This window comes from Cherax quadricarinatus, chromosome 29 (genome assembly GCF_038502225.1).
Source record: "Cherax quadricarinatus isolate ZL_2023a chromosome 29, ASM3850222v1, whole genome shotgun sequence".
NCBI classification, from domain to species: Eukaryota; Metazoa; Arthropoda; class Malacostraca; order Decapoda; family Parastacidae; genus Cherax; species Cherax quadricarinatus.
In genome coordinates this window covers 17810674-17833889 of record NC_091320.1, presented here as the reverse complement: position 1 = coordinate 17833889, position 23216 = coordinate 17810674, and the positions used below count along the sequence as shown (strand labels likewise).

At 40.3% G+C, this 23216-nt stretch overlaps 1 protein-coding gene across 2 annotated transcripts in view; it reads left to right on the top strand.

Annotated features, from left to right (window-relative positions):
* The window catches only part of Surf4 (Surfeit locus protein 4), a 142233-nt gene that overhangs the window by 87274 nt on the left and 31743 nt on the right, over window positions 1-23216 (top strand). The window lies entirely within an intron of this gene.

Sequence of the window (23216 nt, the reverse complement as noted above, 5' to 3'; positions counted from 1 at the left end):
AGTGAAGAAATCCCAAGTATTAAGATCACAAGAAGTTGCAGTGTCAGACAGGATTGTAGATGAATGGTTCAGAGAACTGACACGTTGATAAATTAGACACGTGCAACTCTTGGATGTCTTTATTGAGGAAACGTTTCGCTTGCCTAATCCTTGGGCACGACCTACTTCCACATTGGTCAAATGTGATACCACCTACTATTGCTGCATCTCTCCTGCCTACGGTATATAAGTTACTTCTCTGCAGATATGCTGTATTCTTTTCAAGATTGATGGACTGACCACATCGACTCAAGGCTGAGGGACTGATTACCTCAAATTACTCCTGTTATTCACCATTCTCCTTTGTATGGACTGATGAAGCCACTGTGTGGCGAAACGTTTCCTCAATAAAGATACCCAAGAGTTGCACGTGTCTAATTTATCTGTGTCGGTTCTCTGAACCATTCATCTACACTACAATGTGGCCAGTGTGCCATTATTTACAAAGCTACTGCAGACGATTCCATGCGTACATGTGATACATTTTGTATTATTCCATTTTTTTAGTGCTTGTAACTGCTAAATAAGCCACCATGGGCCCAAAGAAAGCTTCTAGTGCCAGGCTTGTGGTAAAGACAGTAAGAAATTGAAGAAAGAGATCTTCGCAAAATACGAAAGTGGAGTGTGTGTCTCCGAGTTGGCCAGGTTATATAATAAACCCCATTCAACCATCACTACTATCTTGGTCAAGGAAAAGGCAATCAAGGAAGCTGTTGTTGCGAATGGTGCAAATATGTTTACAAAACAGAGATTGCGAATACTATTCGAAGATGTGGAGAGACTGTTGTTGGTGTGGCTTAACGAGAAACAATTAACCGAGAAACAATTAACCGCAGAGGGTTAGCCACCCAGGATAACCCAAGAAAATCGGTATGTCATCGAGGACTGTAACTTATTTCCATTGGGGTCTTTAACCCTTTGACTGTTTTCGACGTATAAATACGTCTTACGAGCCAATGTTTCTGACGTATATATACTCAATAATTCTAGTGGCTTCAAATCAAGTGGGAGAAAGCTGGTAGGCCCACATGTGAGAGAATGGATCTGTGTGGTCAGTGTGCACCACATAAAAAAAATCCTGCAGCACACATTGCGTAATGAGAAAAAAAAAACTCTGATCGTATTTTTGGAATAAAACGCCGACTTTGAGGTGTATTTTCGTATAGTATTTATCATTGTATTCGCGTTTTCATGGTCTTAGGTGATAAAATGGAAAACATATTACAGAAATAGAGATGATTTTCATTACTTTTACGAAGAAAACGACCTTGAAACTGAGCTCAAAGTAGCGGAAATGTTCGATTTTTACCAATGTTCAAGAGTAAATAAATCACACCACACGTCCAATACACGTCAACTGGGGAGTCTAATATTCTTTCACTAGTGCACTGATATTATTTATACCATTTTTACAATAATGCAGTCGTCTGCATAACAGTAAATTTTGTATTTTTTTGTATGAATAAAAAATCAAAATAGAAAGCAATAATAATATAAGAGGGGCCTAGAGATGTGACTAATGAACAGAGCATATGTTATTTTAGTGCCACGAATGTCTACCTTGTTTATTCTGGACCCTATTTTGAAATTGGCATCTTTTTTATTTTGCGTGAAATTGGCCAAATTGCCAATTTCTGACCACCATATTGGGTAGTCCAAATTAGTAAATGGGAGGTTTCTTGTACTCAGCTGATAGATAAAATGGAGTTCTAAAGAAATAGCTATGAGTTTGGTCAACTGGAACAATGGAATTGGCTGAAAATTGGGCTCAAAGTCGGCGAAATCGCTGATACGCATATGTCGCCGAGACCGCTAACTTCGCGGGAGCATAATTCCACGAGTTTTCGACCAAATTTCGAACTTTTGGTGTCATTACCATCGGGAAACAATTCTCTATCATTTCATAAGAAAAAATAATTTTTTTTTTTTTTTCAAAAATTGAGCGACATAGAATGACAGTTTCAGAGAGGGGCCTGAAACAGTCAAAGGGTTAATCTTGTCCCCCAGGATGCGACCCACACCATTCCACTAACGCCCAAGTGAACAGGAAAAAAATGCCTGGAACTAGTGCTCATGTCGGTGAATTTAAGGCCAGCAAAGGTTGGTTTGAGAGATTTAAGAATTGTAGTGGCATACACAGTGTGATAAGGCATGGCAAAGCTGAAAAATTCCAACCCCAACAAGTGTTCAGTTGTGACGAAACAGGCCTGTTCTGGAAGAAAATGCCAAACAGGACCTACATTACTTAGGAGGAAAAGGCATTCCCAGGACACAAGCCTATGAAAGACAGGCTAACTCTCATGTTTTGTTGTAATGCTAGTGGGGATTGCAAAATGAAGCCTTTACTCGTGTATCACTCTGAAAATCCCAGTGTGTTCAAGAGAAACAGTGTCTCATCACTCATCAGTTCTCTTCAATATAGGTAAGTGATATTTTTGTATTTATGTATTTATTCTGCATGTCTCATTGTTTTCTGTGTAAGGAAATGTACATTTCATGTAAAAAAAAATATTTTTTTAATACTTTTGGGTGTCTGGAACGGTTTAATTGGATTTCCATTATTTCGGAAAATGATAAAATCGGTTAAGGACAAGCTCTCTGGAATGGATTAATATTGTTAACTGAGGGTCCACTGTATGTGGATGGTAATATGTAATAATAATTGCTCTGGAGTGGTTTAAGTGTCAGCTACCAAACCTGTACAACATAAGTATGACATTCAAACTGCTCCAGAGCTATTATTATTATTATTATTATTATCGACATGTTCACTGAGTTTAATCATTCAGGTTCCACTAGTCTATTTTATGCCATACGAGAACTTGGGTCATGGAAACAGGCAGTGCGATGTCTCAGCATTAAGTATCTTGGACTCCTTCCTCCAGCCACTCGGTACATTACCTTTCACTGTCTCCAAGACCAGATATTTGTACAAATTTTCACTTTTGTGCATCCCATAGTACAAGATGTCGGTGAAAAGGAAGATCTTGAAGGAAGCACCAAGAAACAAAGGAAGGGTCTCAATCTTGAGGTGAAAATGAAGATTATAAATATGAAGCTGGTAAGAAAGTGCAAGTGATAGCCGATGAGTTGAAGCTGGCGCATTCTACCATTTCCACTATCTTGAAGGATAAAGATAGTGAAAGAGGCAGTGAAAGCATCAAGAGGATTTTAAGCCATAATAATTAGGTAGCAGAAGCATGGTAAAAATGCCCAAATTAATAAAAACTGACATACAGTACAGTGGATCCCCACATAACGATATTAATCTGTTCCTGAGAGCTCATTGTTATGCGAAATTATCGTTATCCGAATGAATTTTCCCCATAAGAAATAATGGAAATCAAATTAATCCATGCAAGACACCCAAAAGTATGAAAAAAATTTTTTTACCACATGAAATGTACATTTTCCTACACACAGAGAAGGATACATGCACAATAGTAGAGTAGTACATGCACAGTATATATTGTGCATGTACTACTCTACTAAATGAAGAATAAATGACACTTACCTTTATTGAAGATGCAGCAATGACTGATGAGACACTGTGTCCTGGGAGTGCCTTTTCCTCCTGAGTACTGTAGGTCCTGTTTGGTATTTTCTTCCAGAACAGGCCTTATCACACTGTGTATGCCACTACGATTCTTAAATCTCTCAAACCAACCTTTGCTGGCTTTAAATTCACCAATATGAGCACTAGTTCCAGGCATTTTTCCCTGTTCACCTGGGTGTTAGTCGACTGGTGTGGGTTGCATCCTGGGAGACAAGATTAACCCTTTGAGGGTCGACAGGCCCTCTCCGAAACTCGTTCTCAGGGTCGGCCAAATTTCAAAAAAAACAAAAATTATTTTTTCTTATGAAAAAATAGAGTATGTTTTTCTAAACATTATAGGCTAAACAAAAAAATTTTAACGTCAACACTTACCGAGATATGGAGGTGTGAAATTTGCCAAAATTGAACAACATATGGTAACATCGCCGACTGCCGTCACCCGGTATTTTTCTATTTACTTTTTTATGTACTATTTTCAATTATTTTTCAGTTTTTCTTTTTCTGAGTAACTTTTATGGCCTCTGAGGCCAACATGATCAGTATTTTGTAAGTTATTTCTTTTTCAATACTACACAATAAGGGCATAAACACTGTTGTCATTATTTTGTTTACAGAAAATATTTACACAAACAAACGATATGAAATGTTGTTTATTACTATTTTTCTATATTTTATATACACATATACAGTCACAGGGAATGTTTCTAGAAGTTCTGAAGCCTGTGGAACTCTTTGAAACATGGTGTCATGCACAGTGGAGGTTTGCACTCCTCACACATAAAACGAGTGTCTCTGCGTTCTTGTGTGCGTTTTTTTTGTATGTGCACAGACGTAACACCTCTTCTGAGCCTTTTTCTTCAAAGCAGTAGCAGGCAGTTTTACCAGGAAGTGATCACCATGCTTCAGACGAGCAGGTAGTTGTTGATAATTTGGTGGGCGGTCAATTGCAGGTGCTGTTCCTTGGTACTTGAATACTATTTGTCTGATGACAGACAAACAGAATTCGCCGTACTGTGGTTTGTTTCTGGTGCTCATCTTATACATATTATAAGCATTGAGCATGGAAATGTCCAGAAGATGGAAAAACAGTTTGATGTACCACTTATAACTCTTGCGAACACAATCAGCAAACCCAATCTGCATGTCACATTTGTCCACTGAATGCATGTTGAAGGTGTAATCAATCACAGCTGCAGGTTTTAGAATGGGTTCATTTCTCTCTCTATGCTGCCTGCCACTGTTTGCCATTTCATTAGGGTGAATTGATGACAACAGTGTGACATCTCGTTTGTCATGCCACCGAAATGCCATGATGTCATTGGCAGCAAACGCCTGCACCTCACCTCTACGAGTGCCAGTGTCAAACCTGGGCATATGTTTTCGATTTGCACGCACTGTGCCACACACATCTGTCATGTTCACTCGCAAAAAATCACTGAGTGAGGGGCTTGTGTACCAGTTATCTGTATATAATATATGCCCCTTACCAAGGTATGGTTCTATCATTGTTCGAACCACATCACCTGAGATGCCCAATAACTTCCTGGTATTTTGCAATGTATAACTTCCAGTGTACACAATAATATCCAATACCAGACCACTGTAACAATCACAAAGCACAAACAACTTTATACCAAAGCATTTCCTCTTGCTTGGTATGTACTGCTTGAAAGAGAGTCTTCCTTTGAACAGAATCAAAGACTTGTCAATTACAAGCTTCCTGAAGGGATAAAAATGCGTACTGAATTTCTGTTTCAGATACACAAACACATTCCTAATCTTATATAACCTGTCAGTTCTGTCAGGCCTGGTTTTATCTGAGAAGTGAAGCATACGTAACATTAGCACAAATCGATTCACTGGCATTATATCACTGAAACCTGGTGTTGCAATCAGGGGGTCTGTTGACCAGTATGATTTCACTTTGTGCTTATACACATGTGGCATAAGCATTATTGTGGCAAAGAAAAGATACATCTTAGCCACAGTTGCCTCCTTCCACTGGTGTAGACGTGATTTTGGTGAAAGTAATGTGTTTGCCATGGTGTACTCGTAGTATGTGTTGCTTTCCATGACAATACTTTTCATCAGTGGTTCGTCAAAGAATAACTCGAAACATTCCAGTTCAGTGGCATTGTTCCCAAGTGCACAAGATGGCCGTATTCCACTTTGGCTGCCATCAAACTGGTGGGGATTTGGAACAAAATTGACAGCTTCCTGCCAATCCCAGGTGCGGTCTGCTGGTGGGTACTGGACAATGACAGGTGGTTGTGGTTGTGGAGGTTGTGGTTGTGGAGGCTGGTGTGGTGGGGGATGGTGGCCTTTGTTCTAGATCAGCTGAGGCAGCGGCGTGGGTGGCAGCGTGGGTGGCAGCATGGCCCACTGCTGGTGCCTCACCGCCGGCACCACTACCACCACGCACATTTTCCATCCCAATTGCAACAGTATCTTCATCATTTTCACTGTCTGTTCCTGTTGTACAGCCACGGGATGTACTCCGAGATACACTCCTTCCCCTTGGTATAACATATGGCACACTACCAGAGCGCATATATCGTCGTATATACTGACGCTTCACTGGGGAATATTGCACTTCACTATCACTACTGGAACTAGTTTGAAGAGCTTGTAGTTCATATTCACTATCACTATCATCACCCATGCTCTCATCTGAGTCTGGGATTTGGGACGATAGAAGTTTCCTCTTGGGTTCTGGAACAACTGAACGTGAACACGAGGGCCCAGCACCAGAGGTGGAAGGCTGAGGGTCGTCTGGGTTTTCTTCACTATTACCGATATTATGGTCATTAATTTCGGTCAAAACCTCGCTAAAACCACGAAACTCATCTTCACTGGCACTTCCATCACTATTAGAACTGTCACTGGGGAACAAAAGTGTCCCAATTCGCCGAGGAGTGAGGAGCTTCTTACCGCGAGGCATGGTGGACATTGTTTACTAAGAGGGCATTCCCACAATGCACCACTGGGTCCCAGATTTTTTTTCTACCGCGCACACCGACCACGCAGACCCATTCTCTCACACCTAGGCCTACCAGCCTTTTCGCGCGAGATTTGAGGCCGCTAGAATTTATGCGTACTAGTACGTCAAAAACCCCTACGCGTAAGACGTACTAGTACGACGAAAACCCTCAAAGGGTTAAGGACCCCAATGGAAATAAGTTAGTCTTCGATGACACTGATTTTTGTGGGTTATCCTGGGTGGATGGTTCTCTGGGGTTAATTGTTTCTTGGTATTCTCAATAAGCCACACCAACAACGGTGCTACAGCAGCAGCAGCAGCTGACAGTGCTACAGCAGCAGCTGACGGTACTACAGCAGCAGCAGCAGCAGCTGACGGTGGTGCAGCAGCAGCAGCTGGCGGTGCTACAGCAGCAGCAGCAGCAGCTGACAGTGCTACAGCAGCAGCAGACGGTGCTACAGCAGCAGCAGACGGTGCTACAGCAGCAGCTGACGGTGGTACAGCAGCAGCTGACGGTGGTACAGCAGCAGCTGACGGTGGTACAGCAGCAGCAGCAGCTGACGGTGGTGCAGCAGCAGCTGACGGTGGTACAGCAGCAGCAGCTGACGGTGCTACAGCAGCAGCAGCTGACGGTGCTACAGCAGCAGCAGCTGACGGTGCTACAGCAGCAGCAGCTGACGGTGCTACAGCAGCAGCAGCTGACAGTGCTACAGCAGCAGCTGACGGTGCTACAGCAGCAGCAGCTGACAGTGCTACAGCAGCAGCTGACAGTGCTACAGCAGCAGCTGGCAGTGCTACAACAGCAGCAGCAGCAGACGGTGCTACAGCAGCAGCAGACGGTGCTACAGCAGCAGCAGACGGTGCTACAGCAGCAGCAGACGGTGCTACAGCAGCAGCAGACGGTGCTACAGCAGCAGCAGACGGTGCTACAGCAGCAGCAGACGGTGCTACAGCAGCAGCAGACGGTGCTACAGCAGCAGCAGACGGTGCTACAGCAGCAGCAGACGGTGCTACAGCAGCAGCTGACAGTGGTACAGCAGCAGCAGCAGCAGCAGCTGACAGTGGTACAGCAGCAGCAGCAGCAGCAGCAGCAGCTGACAGTGCTACAGCAGCAGCAGCATCGGCAGTTGACCATGGTACCACAGTATTTCGATAATATTTCTCACCCTTTTTACCACAGGGTTGGCACTAGAAGCTTTCTTGGGGCCCATGGTCACTTATTTTGCAGATAAAATCACCAAAAATGCTCTAATAATACGAAATGTTCCGATTGTATGCTTGGATGTTACCGCGGAGGCTGGCTTGTAAACAATGCCACCGGCGGAACATGTGAGGCTGGCTGAGGCCTCACATAGACGCGTCTCGGACGAATAGTGTTGAGCGAGTTTTTTAGCGCTATGCGAGGCAAAATTTTAGTGATAAAATGTATCGCTATGCGGATTTAACGTTATGTGATGCCAACAGTATGCGGGGGTCCACTGTATATGGAGAGGTATTGGAGGGTGTGCTGGGCTGTACGAGAGAGAGGGAGACGGCACGAGCAGAGTCTTTAACCCTTTGACTGTTTCAGGCCCCTTTCTGAAACTGTCATTCCATGTCGCTCAATTTTTGAAAAAAAAAAAAAATTATTTTTTCTTATGAAATGATAGAGAATCTTTTCCCGATGGTAATGACACCAAAAGTTCGAAATTTGGTCGAAAACATGGAATTATGCTCCCGCGAAGTTAGCGGTCTCGGCGACATATGAGTATCGGCGATTTCGCTGACTTTGAGCCCTATTTTCAGCCAATTCCATTGTTCCAGTTGACCAAACTCATAGCTATTTCTTTAGAACTCCATTTTATCTATCAACTGAGTACAAGAAACCTCCCATTTACTAATTTGGACTACCCAGTATGGTGGTCAGAAATTGGCAATTTGGCCAATTTCACGCAAACTAAAAAAGATGCCAATTTCAAAATAGGGTCCAGAATAAACAAGGTAGACATTCGTGGCACTAAAATAACATATGCTCTGTTCATTAGTCACATCTCTAGGCCCCTCTTATATTATTATTGCTTTCTATTTTGATTTTTTATTCATACAAAAAAATACAAAATTTACTGTTATGCAGACTACTGCATTATTGTAAAAATGGTATAAATAATATCAGTGCACTAGTGAAAGAATATTAGACTCCCCAGTTGACGTGTATTGGACGTGTGGTGTGATTTATTTACTCCTGAACATTGGTAAAAGTCGAACATTTCCGCTACTTTGAGCTCAGTTTCAAGGTCATTTTCACCATCAAAGTAATGAAAATCATCTCTATTTCTGTAATATGTTTTCCATTTTATCACCTAAGACCATGAAAACGCGAATACAATGATAAATACTATACGAAAATACACCTCAAAGTCGGCGTTTTATTCCAAAAAACGATCTAAGTTTTTTTTTCTCATTACGCAATGTGTGCTGCAGGATTTTTTTTATGTGGTGCACACTGACCACACAGACCCATTCTCTCGCATGTGGGCCTACCAGCTTTCTCCCGCTTGATTTGAAGCCACTAGAATTATTGAGTATATATACGTCAGAAACATTGGCTCGTAAGACGTATTTATACGTCAAAAACAGTCAAAGGGTTAAGTAACTCGTGGTTCACCATGACTTATGGACTTGTAAGCTCATGGCACTATAAAATATTGTATAATTATACTATTATTATCAATAAAGGTTATCTACCTATCATATTTATTCCAGACTAATATTAGATATAACATAAGTAATGTAGAAGCATGATAAAAATGCCCAAATTAATAAAAACTGACATTATATAGAGAGGTATTGAAGGGTGGAGGGCAGGGAGGGATAAAAAAAAAAATGACCGTAACCATTACAGAAAATGTTACACGCCTGAAGGGTAACTATAGAAGATCAATGTTACCCTATGCAAAGACTGAGAAAAGTGCAATTTTCTCAAAAAAAAAAAAAAAAAAAAAAAAAAAAAATCCAAAGTAATCGGCTATGCACGCATTTCCTGGAATATCTTGGAAGTAAGTCATTGACCTATTTCATGTTGTATTACAGTTAATAATAAATAGATTGAAAGGAGTTTTCCAGCAAACATAAAACTGAATGTTTTAATTTTGGGTGGTGACACTTGAAATGCCAGTAAGGGGTGATTCCTCGATTAGCAACGAATTCGTTTACCAACGGGGTCTTAGGTCCCTAACTCTGTCATTAACCCTTTCAGGGTCCAAGGCCCAAATATGGAGTCACGCACCAGTGTCCAAGAATTTTCAAAAAAAAAATTTATTTTTTCTTATGAAATCGTAGAGAATCTTTTTGTGAAGGTAATAAAACAAAAAGTACGAAATTTGGTGGAAAATTGACGAAATTATGCTCTCGCGAATTTTGATGTGTCAGCGATATTTACGAATCGGCGATTTTGCCGACTTTGACTCCCATTTTAGGCCAATTACATTATTCCAATCAACCAAATTATTAGCTATTTCACTAGTATTACTTCTATTCTATCGATTGAGCACAAGAAATCGCCAAGTCAACTGTTTCAACTACAAAATAAAGTGATCGGAAATTGTTAATTTGGCCAATTTAACACAAAGTTCAAAATATTCCAATTTCAAAATAGGGTCCAGAATAAACAATGTAGGCATTCCTGGCACTAAACTAACATTTCCTCTGTTCATTAGTCATGTTTTGAGGCTTTACAAATAAATTCCATTTTGATTTTTTATTCACATAATGAATTTTTATTCACACCAAAAAATAGAAGATTTACTGCTATGCAATACTGTAATAATTGTATAAATATCATCACCATATTTGTGAATGTATATTAGACCCACCAGCTGACGTGTATTAGACGTGTGAGGTCGTTTGTTTACTCTTGAATATCGGCAAAAATTTAACATTTCCGCTACTTTGAGCTCAGTTTCAAGCCATTTCCAGTGCTAAAACCAATCAAAATCATCTCTATTTCTGTAATATGTCTTCCATTCTATCAAATGAGACCAAGAAATCGCAAATACAACTATAAAAAACATACGAAAAAACACTGCAAAGTTGCTGTTTTAATCAAAAAATCATGATTTCATTTTTTTTCTCTCATTATACACAGTGTGCTGCAGGATCTGTTTTATGTGGTGCACACATACCACATAGATGTATTCTCTCATATCTAGGCCCAAATGTACCACTCACAGTTTATCAGAGTGAGCTGAGCTCATGGCGTAGATCTACGGTTTGGACACTCACCATAAAGCCGTAGATCTACGGGACGGACCCTGAAAGGGTTAAGTGAGGAAAGGCTGTATTACACAATGATCAACCTGACAGTCACAAAGTATGAAACATCCCCAATGATTCTGAAGATTATTTTTTCTTGGGAATATTCTTCCAGGGTGAAGCGATACAATCTTACTCCTGTACTATAATCCAGTTTGCATGTATGTAAGGAATCTGTTCATACTTTAAAGTCTCAGTTGAAAGCACATTTCTAGTACTTGTGATTTTGATGATAATACTGTCACTCTTAATTAAGTATATACATGTACTGTTACGTTTCATCATTGTTGTTACATTTATGGCTTGGTGTGCGAGTTCTTGAAAAAAACAGACACTCAGGAATAACAAAATACAAAATTACCGACATTATTGTTTTAGTTAACCCTTTCAGGGTTTCGGATATACTAGTACGGCTTACGCACCAGGGTTTTTGACGTACTAGTACGCCTAAATTCTAGCGCCCTCAAATCTAGTGAGAGAAAGCTGGTAGGCCTACATATGAAAGAACGAGTCTGTGGTCAGTGTTCACAGTATAAAAAAAATCCTGCAGCACACAGTGCGTAATGAGAAAAAAAAATTTTTGACCGTGTTTTTGGATTAAAACAGCGACTTTGCACTGTATTTTCGTATGGTATTTATTGTTGTACAGTATTCTAGTTTTCCTGGTCTCATTTTATAGAATGGAAGACATGTTACATAAATTTAGATGATTTTGACTGGTTTTACAATGAGAAGTACCTTGAAATTGGGCTCAAAGTAGCAGAAATGTTCAATTTTTACCAAAGTTCAAAAGTAAACACATCATGCTAGGCGTCCAATACACGCCAACTGGTGAGTCTAATATTCTTTCACAAGTGCACCAATACAGTGGACCCCCGCATAACGATGGCATCGCATAGCGATTTTTCCGCATAACGATTACTTTTATCGCAAAATTTTTGCCCCGCATACCGATTTTCGTCCGAGACGCGTCCAATGTGCCCTCAGCCAGCCTCACATGTGCCGCTCCGTCCCATTGTTTACCAGCCAGCCTCCGCGGTAACATCCAAGCATACACTCGGAATATTTCGTATTATTACAGTATTTTCGGTGCTGTTTCTGGAAAATAAGTGACCATGGGCCCCAAGAAAGCTTCTAGTGCCAACCCTGTGGTAAAAAGGGTGAGAATTAGTATGGAAATTAAGAAAGATTTTGAAGGGTTTGGGGCTAACCCTGAGAAGCCTATGCCAGTTGTGGAATCCATTGTGCCTACTTCAAAGATTAAGGAAATGTGTGCACAGTGGGTTGAACTGCAAACCTTTATAGATGAAAATCACCCTGACACAGCTGTTGCAAGCCGTGCTGGTGACTATTTCAATGACAATGTTGTGGCCCATTTTAGACAAATCGTAAAGGAACGGGAGGTACAGAGCTCTATGGACAGATTTGTTGTGCGACAGAGGTCCAGTGACTCTCAAGCTGGTCCTAGTGGCATTAAAAGAAGAAGGGAAGTAACCCCGGAAAAGGACTTGCTACCTCAAGTCGTAATGGAAGGGGATTCCCCTTCTAAACAGTAAGAAGATAATGCTCTCCCCTCCTCCCATCCCATCAATCATCACCAGATCTTCAATAAAAGTAAGTGTCATTTAATTGTGCATGCCTTTTTCAGTTTGTGTGTATTAAAATTAACATTTCATGTGGTAAAAAAAATTTTTTTTCATACTTTTGGGCGTCTTGCACGGATTAATTTGATTTCCATTATTTCTTATGGGGAAAATTCATTCGCATAACGATTATTTCGCATAACGATGAGCCCTCTTGCACGGATTAAAATCGTTAACCGGGGGTCCACTGTATTATTTATACCATTTCTACACTAATGCAGTAGTCTGCATAACAGTAAACCTTCCATTTTTTTGTGAGAATAAAAATTCCAAGAGGAAAGCAAAAGAATGTAAGAGGGGCATGGAGACGTGACTAATGAACAGAGGAAATGTTATTTTAGTGCCAGGAGTGCCTTTCTTGTTTATTCTGGACCCTATTTGGAAATGGGCATCTTTTGAAATTTGTGTGAAATTGGCAAAATTGCTAAATTCTGACCACTGTATTGGAATTGCTAAATTCTGACCACTGTATTGGATAGTTGAAATCGGTAAATGGGTGGTTTCTTGTACTCATTCGATAGAAAAAATAGTTCTAGCTAAATAGTTATGATTTTTGTCGACTAGTACACTGGAATTGGCCAAAAATAGGGCTCAAAGTGGGCAAAATTGCCGATGCGTAAACATCATCGTGACCGCTAACTTCACGAGAGCATAATTCCTTAAGTTTTCCATCAAATTTCATACTTTTGGTGTCATTATGATCGGGAAAAAAATTCTCTATCTTTTCATAAGATTTTTTTTTTTTTTTTTTTTTTTTTTTTAAATTTGGGTGACCCTGTGAACAAGTCTGGGAGAGGGCCTGGGGACCCTGAAAGGGCTAAGAAAAAGAGGATAAATAAGTATACACGATATGATGTAGGGCGAAATGACAGTAGTTTGTTGGATTATGTATTGGTAGATAAAAGACTGTTGAGTAGACTTCAGGATGTACATGTTTATAGAGGGGCCACAGATATATCAGATCACTTTCTAGTTGTAGCTACACTGAGAGTAAAAGGTAGATGGGATACAAGGAGAATAGAAGCATCAGGGAAGAGAGAGGTGAAGGTTTATAAACTAAAAGAGGAGGCAGTTAGGGTAAGATATAAACAGCTATTGGAGGATAGATGGGCTAATGAGAGCATAGGCAATGGGGTCGAAGAGGTATGGGGTAGGTTTAAAAATGTAGTGTTAGAGAGTTCAGCAGAAGTTTGTGGTTACAGGAAAGTGGGTGCAGGAGGGAAGAGGAGCGATTGGTGGAATGATGATGTAAAGAGAGTAGTAAGGGAGAAAAAGTTAGCATATGAGAAGTTTTTACAAAGTAGAAGTGATGCAAGGAGGGAAGAGTATATGGAGAAAAAGAGAGAAGTTAAGAGAGTGGTGAAGCAATGTAAAAAGAGAGCAAATGAGAGAGTGGGTGAGATGTTATCAACAAATTTTGTTGAAAATAAGAAAAAGTTTTGGAGTGAGATTAACAAGTTAAGAAAGCCTAGAGAACAAATGGATTTGTCAGTTAAAAATAGGAGAGGAGAGTTATTAAATGGAGAGTTAGAGGTATTGGGAAGATGGAAGGAATATTTTGAGGAATTGTTAAATGTTGATGAAGATAGGGAAGCTGTGATTTCGTGTATAGGGCAAGGAGGAATAACATCTTGTAGGAGTGAGGAAGAGCCAGTTGTGAGTGTGGGGGAAGTTCGTGAGGCAGTAGGTAAAATGAAAGGGGGTAAGGCAGCCGGGATTGATGGGATAAAGATAGAAATGTTAAAAGCAGGTGGGGATATAGTTTTGGAGTGGTTGGTGCAATTATTTAATAAATGTATGGAAGAGGGTAAGGTACCTAGGGATTGGCAGAGAGCATGCATAGTTCCTTTGTATAAAGGCAAAGGGGATAAAAGAGAGTGCAAAAATTATAGGGGGATAAGTCTGTTGAGTGTACCTGGTAAAGTGTATGGTAGAGTTATAATTGAAAGAATTAAGAGTAAGACGGAGAATAGGATAGCAGATGAACAAGGAGGCTTTAGGAAAGGTAGGGGGTGTGTGGACCAGGTGTTTACAGTGAAACATATAAGTGAACAGTATTTAGATAAGGCTAAAGAGGTCTTTGTGGCATTTATGGATTTGGAAAAGGCGTATGACAGGGTGGATAGGGGGGCAATGTGGCAGATGTTGCAAGTGTATGGTGTAGGAGGTAGGTTACTGAAAGCAGTGAAGAGTTTTTACGAGGATAGTGAGGCTCAAGTTAGAGTATGTAGGAAAGAGGGAAATTATTTCCCAGTAAAAGTAGGCCTTACAAGGATGTGTGATGTCACCGTGGTTGTCTAATATATTTATAGATGGGGTTGTAAGAGAAGTAAATGCGAGGGTCTTGACAAGAGGCGTGGAGTTAAAAGATAAAGAATCACACACAAAGTGGGAGTTGTCACAGCTGCTCTTTGCTGATGACACTGTGCTCTTGGGAGATTCTGAAGAGAAGTTGCAAAGATTGGTGGATGAATTTGGTAGGGTGTGGAAGAAAATTAAAGGTGAATACAGGAAAGAGTAAGGTTATGAGGATAACAAAAAGATTAGGTGATGAAAGATTGAATATCAGATTGGAGGGAGAGAGTATGGAGGAGGTGAACGTATTCAGATATTTGGGAGTGGACGTGTCAGCGGATGGGTCTATGAAAGATGAGGTGAATCATAGAATTGATGAGGGAAAAAGAGTGAGTGGTGCACTTAGGAGTCTGTGGAGACAAAGAACTTTGTCCTTGGAGGCAAAGAGGGGAATGTATGAGAGTATAGTTTTACCAACGCTCTTATATGGGTGTGAAGCGTGGGTGATGAATGTTGCAGCGAGGAGAAGGCTGGAGGCAGTGGAGATGTCATGTCTGAGGGCAATGTGTGGTGTGAATATAATGCAGAGAATTCGTAGTTTGGAAGTTAGGAGGAGGTGCGGGATTACCAAAACTGTTGTCCAGAGGGCTGAGGAAGGGTTGTTGAGGTGGTTCGGACATGTAGAGAGAATGGAGCGAAACAGAATGACTTCAAGAGTGTATCAGTCTGTAGTGGAAGGAAGGCGGGGTAGGGGTCGGCCTAGGAAGGGTTGGAGGGAGGGGGTAAAGGAAGGGGCTTGGACTTCCAGCAGGCATGCGTGAGCGTGTTTGATAGGAGTGAATGGAGACAAATGGTTTTTAATACTTGACGTGCTGTTGGAGTGTGAGCAAAGTAACATTTATGAAGGGATTCAGGGAAACCGGCAGGCCGGACTTGAGTCCTGGAGATGGGAAGTACAGTGCCTGCACTCTGAAGGAGGGGTGTTAATGTTGCAGTTTAAAAACTGTAGTGTAAAGCACCCTTCTGGCAAGACAGTGATGGAGTGAATGATGGTGAAAGTTTTTCTTTTTCGGGCCACCCTGCCTTGGTGGGAATCGGCCGGTGTGATAATAAAATAAATAATAAATATACAGGAGAAGGGGTTATGTACTAGTGTCAGTGGAATGCCTTCCATCTGAATACAAAACTAATGGAAAAATAAATAAATAAAGAAACGACTCTAGGAGAAATAAGAATAATGACTTTTGAGGATTTTACTTAAAATTTAAATATAATAAAAATGGCCTTTGGTTCTGGTGCTGTACTTGGGCAGTAGGAGGTAGGGCCCTGGACAGATTTCTGATTTTAAAGATGTGGGTTATCCTGGGCGGATGGTAACAGTCCGATGTTTTGGAATCTCCTCTACCACTTGGTTGGAGCACCACAAGTAGAATAAATAAGGGCCGATAGTAGTCGAATACTGATAATAAGTCCAATTAACAAGTGTCTTGCTCCTTTATCTGGCGTCTATCCTGGATGACCACGCCAAGAACAGAGCTGGTAATAAGAAATAAACTGGTTACTAATGGCTATGATAATATAACATTTAAGAATGAAAAGGAGTGGTAAATGCCAAAATCATTACTGGTAACCAGCAAACAAAAGAAAGCAACGAACAGTAATACTCCTGGTTGACCACCTTACCTGATCAGAAGAGTGGAGGTGAAGTGACTCGTCAAACTTCAACCCACACCAGGTAAGGTCAATACTACCAGGAGTAGAAATTGAAACAAATCAGACACAAGGAACTAGTTTCGCCCCAGCCCACCAGAGGGGGGGGGGGTGCGTGACGCAACTCGCTAATTGTTCCTGGTTGCCTGAACAACCCTAACCACACTTACAACCTACTTATCCCTCACAATACCCCCTTCCAAAACTTAAGGACAGAGTCAATAAGTAAATTAACAGAGGGAAAAGAACTATGTACAACCTCTGCTCAACCAATCTGAAAAGTGATTTTCAGAGCCAGATATATATACAACTTTAAACTTATAGGGCTGAATAGCTAAAGCCCATCTCGAGAGTCTGCTGTTTGAGCCTTTAAAGTTCTCCATCATCAGTGGCTTGTGATCTGTTTCAAGCACAAAGGGTTTTCCGTATAGGTAGTATTTGAATCTACTTATACCCCAGACTAATGCGTAACATTCTTTCTCAACAGTGGAGTATTTTTCTTCTCTGGGCAGAAGCTTCTTACTGGCGAAAGATACTGGGAAAGGAGTCTCCTCATAATACTGTAGTAGTACAGCCCTGAGTCCAGAATGGGAGGCATCTGTTCGGAGACAAAGTATTTTATTAATATCAGGTAATTTTAGGACAGGGAGGTTGGAAAATATCCTTTTAATTTCTTCAAAGCTTTGGATGGCTTCTTCAGAACAACTAAGAGGTTCCTTGACACCCTTTTTAAATAGTTTGTGAGAACTGAAGTCAAACTACTTAAATTTGGTACAAGACTTCTGTAGAAATTTACAGATCCAAGGAAACTTCTTAACAAATTTTTTGTAGCAGGGAATGTACTTTCTAAAATGGCTTTAGTCTTATTAGGAAGAGGTGATAAATTGTTGTCAGAGATAATGAACCCGAGTATTGTACCTCAGGATATCCAAGAAAGCACTTCTGTGGCTTGACTGTAAGGCCATGAGTTCTTAGTCTTTTCAAAACGAGCGACAATGTAGTTAGATGGTCTTCCCAGACATGTCATGATATAAATATTATCAAAATACACTGAGACATTCTTGAGATCAGAAAGGACTATTCTCATAAGCCTAATATACATGGCACACGCAGTAACCAAGCCAAAAGGCATTTTGTGATATTGCATTAGACCTCTATGAGTAGGGAAAGCAGTGTATAGTTTCGAGTCTGGGTGTAATGGCACTTGATGGTATGCTTGTGAGATGTCTAACTCCGAGAAGAATTTACAGTCATGGAATTTATACAAGTCATGATCGATTACTGGCATGGGTTCTGCATCCCATTTAGTGATAGTATTTAAATAACGAAAATCTTGTGCCAGTCTGTAAGAATTGTCTGGTTTCTTAACCATAACAACTGGTGAACAGAAAGCTGATCTAGAAGGTTCTATGATATTTAAGTTTAATAGTTTGTCAACTTCATTATCAAATGTTTTCTGTAAGTGAACGGGAACAGGGTAGATTTTCCGCCTTACTGGTTCATGATCTGACAATTCAATCTTGTGTACAACAGTAGTGGTAAGTCCTGGGATCTCTGTGAATACGTCAGAAAATGTATTTACTAAGGCACTTACTTGAGACTTTTGTTTATTTGATAGTTTGTTGTTTATGTTGACATCTGAGTTCTTCGGTGAAGGATCATCCGTTAAGATATCCAGTAGTTCCTTCGATTCTGTAAGAGACTCGCTATCTATAATACAAACTTTACATTCGTACGAATCACCACTTGTAACTACGCTGTAAGATGTAGTATCTTCATCAAAGGAGTTTAAACAGAGATTAACTTCTCTATGGTGGTACCGTTTCAAAATATTGACATGATACATTCTTTCCTTACCCTTGACATCCAAGAGATAATGTACCTTATTGCAGACCTTCACTACTTTATACGGTCCGTGCCAGGTAATTAGCAATTTGTTGGATTTGTCAGGCAGAACTAAAACTTCATAACCAATGTTAAACTTACGCTTGGAGCTTTTATGGTCAAAATAGGTCTTGTAGGTTTACATAGACATCTTTGGGTTTTTAACGACCAAATCTGCGGTTTCTTCCAACCTGTCTCTCAGATCTAAAAGAAACTGATAGCTGTTTTGAACCTCAGGTTTAATATCTTTGGACCATAGTTCATTCAAGATAAATAGTGGTCCACGAGTGTGTCTCCCATAAAGCAATTCAAAAGGGAAATAACCAAGGAAATCACTTGGAATCTCACGCATTGCAAAAAGAAAACATGGTAGAAATTTATGCCAATCAGTTGGTTTAAGAAGACATAGTTTCTTTAATATTGACTTTAGGATGGCATGTTGTCGCTCCACTCTTCCGTTACACATTGGATGGTAAGGTGTAGTGAAAAGAGGTTTAACACCCACAAGTTGATAAACCTGTTCCATTAAATCTGAAGTGAATTGTGTCCCTTGATCCGACAGAATTTCACTAGGTATACCTACACGTGAAAAAATAGAAAATAAGGCTTCTGCAACTTCTGTGGACGTAATGGATTTTAAGGGTACCGCCTCTGGGAAGCTGGATGCATAGTCAATCATAGTTAAAATATATTTATGACCTGATGAGCGCGGAGTGATAGGACCAACTATATCTACTACAACTCTTGCAAAAAGAACTGAGAAAATTGGCATATGTACCATAGGAACTCTTAGTTCTACCCTTTTGTGAGGAAAGTTGACATACGTGACATGATCTACAGTACTTGTAGATGTCACAGGACATACTAGGCCAGAAATATAGGTCTTTGATCTTATTATAGGTTTTCCTGTGCGAAAAATGGCCAGAGACTGGTAGATCATGAGAAATCTTTAAAATAGTTTCCCGGCAATCCCTCGGAATGACTAACAGATTTCGACCCACATTGTGGGTTTATCCGCTGACACTAGTCTTGTACAGAAGATCATGTTTAAACTCAAACTTGAAAGAAAATTTCTTTCTTTGTATCACGTTGCCATTTAAACCTAACTTACGAATTTCCTCTAAGGAAGGACAAGTCTTTTGAAGACCCTCTAAATCAATGTGAGACAGTTCAATAGGTTTTCTTTTGGAAAGAACTAATGGGTTGATAGGTTTTACCTTAGACTGAGCTCTGGTAAGGGCGTTAATCGTGTCCTGTTGTGGAAAAGATTTTGTCACACTCAGTTTTTCATTGGTTTCTGCGTTTTCCGGTTTTGGTGACGGACTTACTAACGGGGTTCCCGGAGTTTCGTAACTATCAGCTCTCTGATTTAAGTTATCCAACTGAATCACTTTTGGAGCTATCAGTCTTTTTTAGATGGTAAAGTAGCCCCTTTTATGTTCCCAACCAAAACAGAACATGAGGTTATCGGGTCAACTACTGCATCTACCCATCCTGAGAACCATTTGCACCTTATGAAACATCTGACTGTTGGAAAAGAATCGCTTCTTCCTAAATAGTCAGTTAATTTAGTGGTCTTACAACGTGATGAATCTAGGTTAGGGTAAAGCTTACTCAAGATAACAATACAGGAACATCCAGGGTCTCTAAGAATTGTTGACACATTCATGCCATTGACTGTGCCTTCACTAAAAGGTGCGTTGATGTTAGATTCAGTGAAACACTTAACGATATTTTCACCTTTTTTCTTTGGACAGTCGGGCCGTCTATGGCCCCATTCATTACAGTTGAAACACTTTACTGTGAAGGCCGTGGAATTCTTCGGTACGGAGGGTTTGGATCCCTCAGATTACATAGGCACAACAGACTTATATCTGCTACGCTCTTTAGGGTAGTTATTATGAGCACACGCATATATATCAGCAGCTTATGCCATTTCCGCAGCCGTATGAATGTTTCTTTAATGAATATTCGTAAATCAGAGTTTACAGAAGAAAGGAATTGATCTCTTACCATCAGGTCTCGTAAAGATTCGAAATCATGGTCTACCTCAGCACTATCAATCCACGAATCAAATAATCTGATAAGTGTTGTTAAGAATTGCATATAATTTTGATTCAGAGTTATTTTAATATGTCTAAACTCTGACCTGTAATGATGAATGGTTTTCTTGAAAGCCTGAAGTATAGCTTTCTTCAGCAGGCTATAATTAGCAATAACATCAGAGGGTAGGGTGGAATAGACATTTAATGCTGAACCTGACAGTAGTAAGCCAAGCCTAGTAGCCCCAGAATCTGATGGCCAGTCACAGAGTGGCAGTACTCTCGAATCTGGCAATATATGCCGAGATGTCATCTTGTTCTGTGAAAGGTGGTATCTGTGGCATCTTAGGTTCTTGGGAAAGGTTTTCTAAAACCCCTTCATCTATTTTCTGCTTAGATAGTTCTATCCTCTTTGCCTCTAATTCCAACCTTAACTGTTCTAACTCCCTCTGCTTAGCCTGTTCTTCAATTTCCTTCATTTTGAAAGCTACCTCTATCGCCTGAACTTTATCTTCTCTAGCTATCCTTTCCTGTTCCTTTTTCTCCTCTCGAGCTAGTCTTTCCTGTTCCTCTTTCTTTTCAATAGCCATTTTAGCAGTAATATAACTATCAAGGCTCTGTCCAGTAAATCTCATTTCCTTTCCAGCTTTCAACCAGAAATCTAAGGAATCCATCTTGTAAAAAGAAATATTACACACCAAACATGACTAATAAACTAACAGGAACGTCTGTTATGAAAGAGGGACACAGTCCGCACACTTTAAACTTCCCAAAGAAGAAAATGAACTAAATATTTCTCCCTGGAATAATACACTTGTGGGCTCAATAGCCTTCACTAAGCTAAATACACACGGTTCACGCATGAGGGGTTATCAAAGTTCCCCAGGTCCAACAAATAGGTAAACTTCTAAACCGAACCTTAGAACCAAACAACGGTAAGTCAACCAGACTACCAGTAATGACTTGACACCTCAACTAACTCGCCCTTTTCTATCTTAAATGTTATACTCACAACCAGTTGAACCATCAGGACGATGTTGCTTCAAGAGTCGCATCCTGGCAAGGTCGCCATTGTCAGTGGAATGCCTTCCATCTGAACATAAAACTAATGGAAAAATAAATAAATAAAGAAACGACTCTAGGAAAAATAAGAATAATGACTTTTGAGGATTTTACTTAAAATTTAAATATAATAAAAATGGCCTTTGGTTCTGGTGCTGTAGTTGGGCAGGAGTAGGCAAGGCCCTGGACAGATCTCCGATGTTAAAGATGTGGGTTATCCTGGGCGGATGGTAACAGTCCGATGTTTTGGAATTTCCTCTACCACTTGGTTGGAGCACCACAAGTAGAATAAGGGCCGATAGTAGTCGAATACTGTTAATAAGTCCAATTAACAAGTGTCTTGCTCCTTTATCTGGCGTTTATCCTGGATGACCACGCCAAGAACAGAGCTGGTAATAAGAAATAAACTGGTTACTAATGGCTATGATAATATAACATTTAAGAATGAAAAGGAGTGGTAAATGCCAAAATCATTACTGGTAACCAGCAAACAAAAGAAAGCAATGAACAGTAATACTCCTGGTTGACCACCTTACCTGATCAGAAGAGTGGAGGTGAAGTGACTCGTCAAACTTCAACCCACACCAGGTAGGGTCAATACTACCAGGAGTAGAAATTGAAACAAATCAGACGCAAGGAACTAGTTTCGCCCCAGCCCGCCAGACGGGGGGGGGGGGTGCGCGATGCAACTCGCTAATTGTTCCTGGTTGCCTGAGCAACCCTAACCACACTTACAACCTACTTTTCCCTCACACTAGCCCCTTGCTCCTGGCATTTTAGTCGCCTCTTACAACACGCGTGGCTTACTGAGGTAGAATTCTGATCCACTTCCCCATGGAGGTAATGGGAAATAAACAAGAACAAGAACTAGTAAGAAAATAGAAGAAAACCCAGTGGGGTGTATGTATGTATGTATGTGTGTGTATATGTATATGTATATATATATATATATATATATATATATATATATATATATATATATATATATAATATATATATATATATATAATATATATAATATATATAATATATATATATATATATATATATATATTTATTTTTTTTTATTTTTTTTATTATCACACCGGCCGATTCCCACCAAGGCAGGGTGGCCCGAAAAAGAAAAACTTTCACCATCATTCACTCCATCACTGTCTTGCCAGAAGGGTGCTTTACACTACAGTTTTTAAACTGCAACATTAACACCCCTCCTTCAGAGTGCAGGCACTGTACTTCCCATCTCCAGGACTCAAGTCCGGCCTGCCGGTTTCCCTGAATCCCTTCATAAATGTTACTTTGCTCACACTCCAACAGCACGTCAAGTATTAAAAACCATTTGTCTCCATTCACTCCTATCAAACACGCTCAAGCATGCCTGCTGGAAGTCCAAGCCCCTCGCACACAAAACCTCCTTTACCCCCTCCCTCCAACCCTTCCTAGGCCGACCCCTACCCCGCCTTCCTTCCACTACAGACTGATACACTCTTGAAGTCATTCTGTTTCGCTCCATTCTCTCTACATGTCCGAACCACCTCAACAACCCTTCCTCAGCCCTCTGGACAACAGTTTTGGTAATCCCGCACCTCCTCCTAACTTCCAAACTATATATATATATATATATATATATATATAATAATACACACACTTGTACATGGATGTGTAGTGTGACCTAAGTGTAAGAAGAAGTAGCAAGACATACCTGAAATCTTGCATGT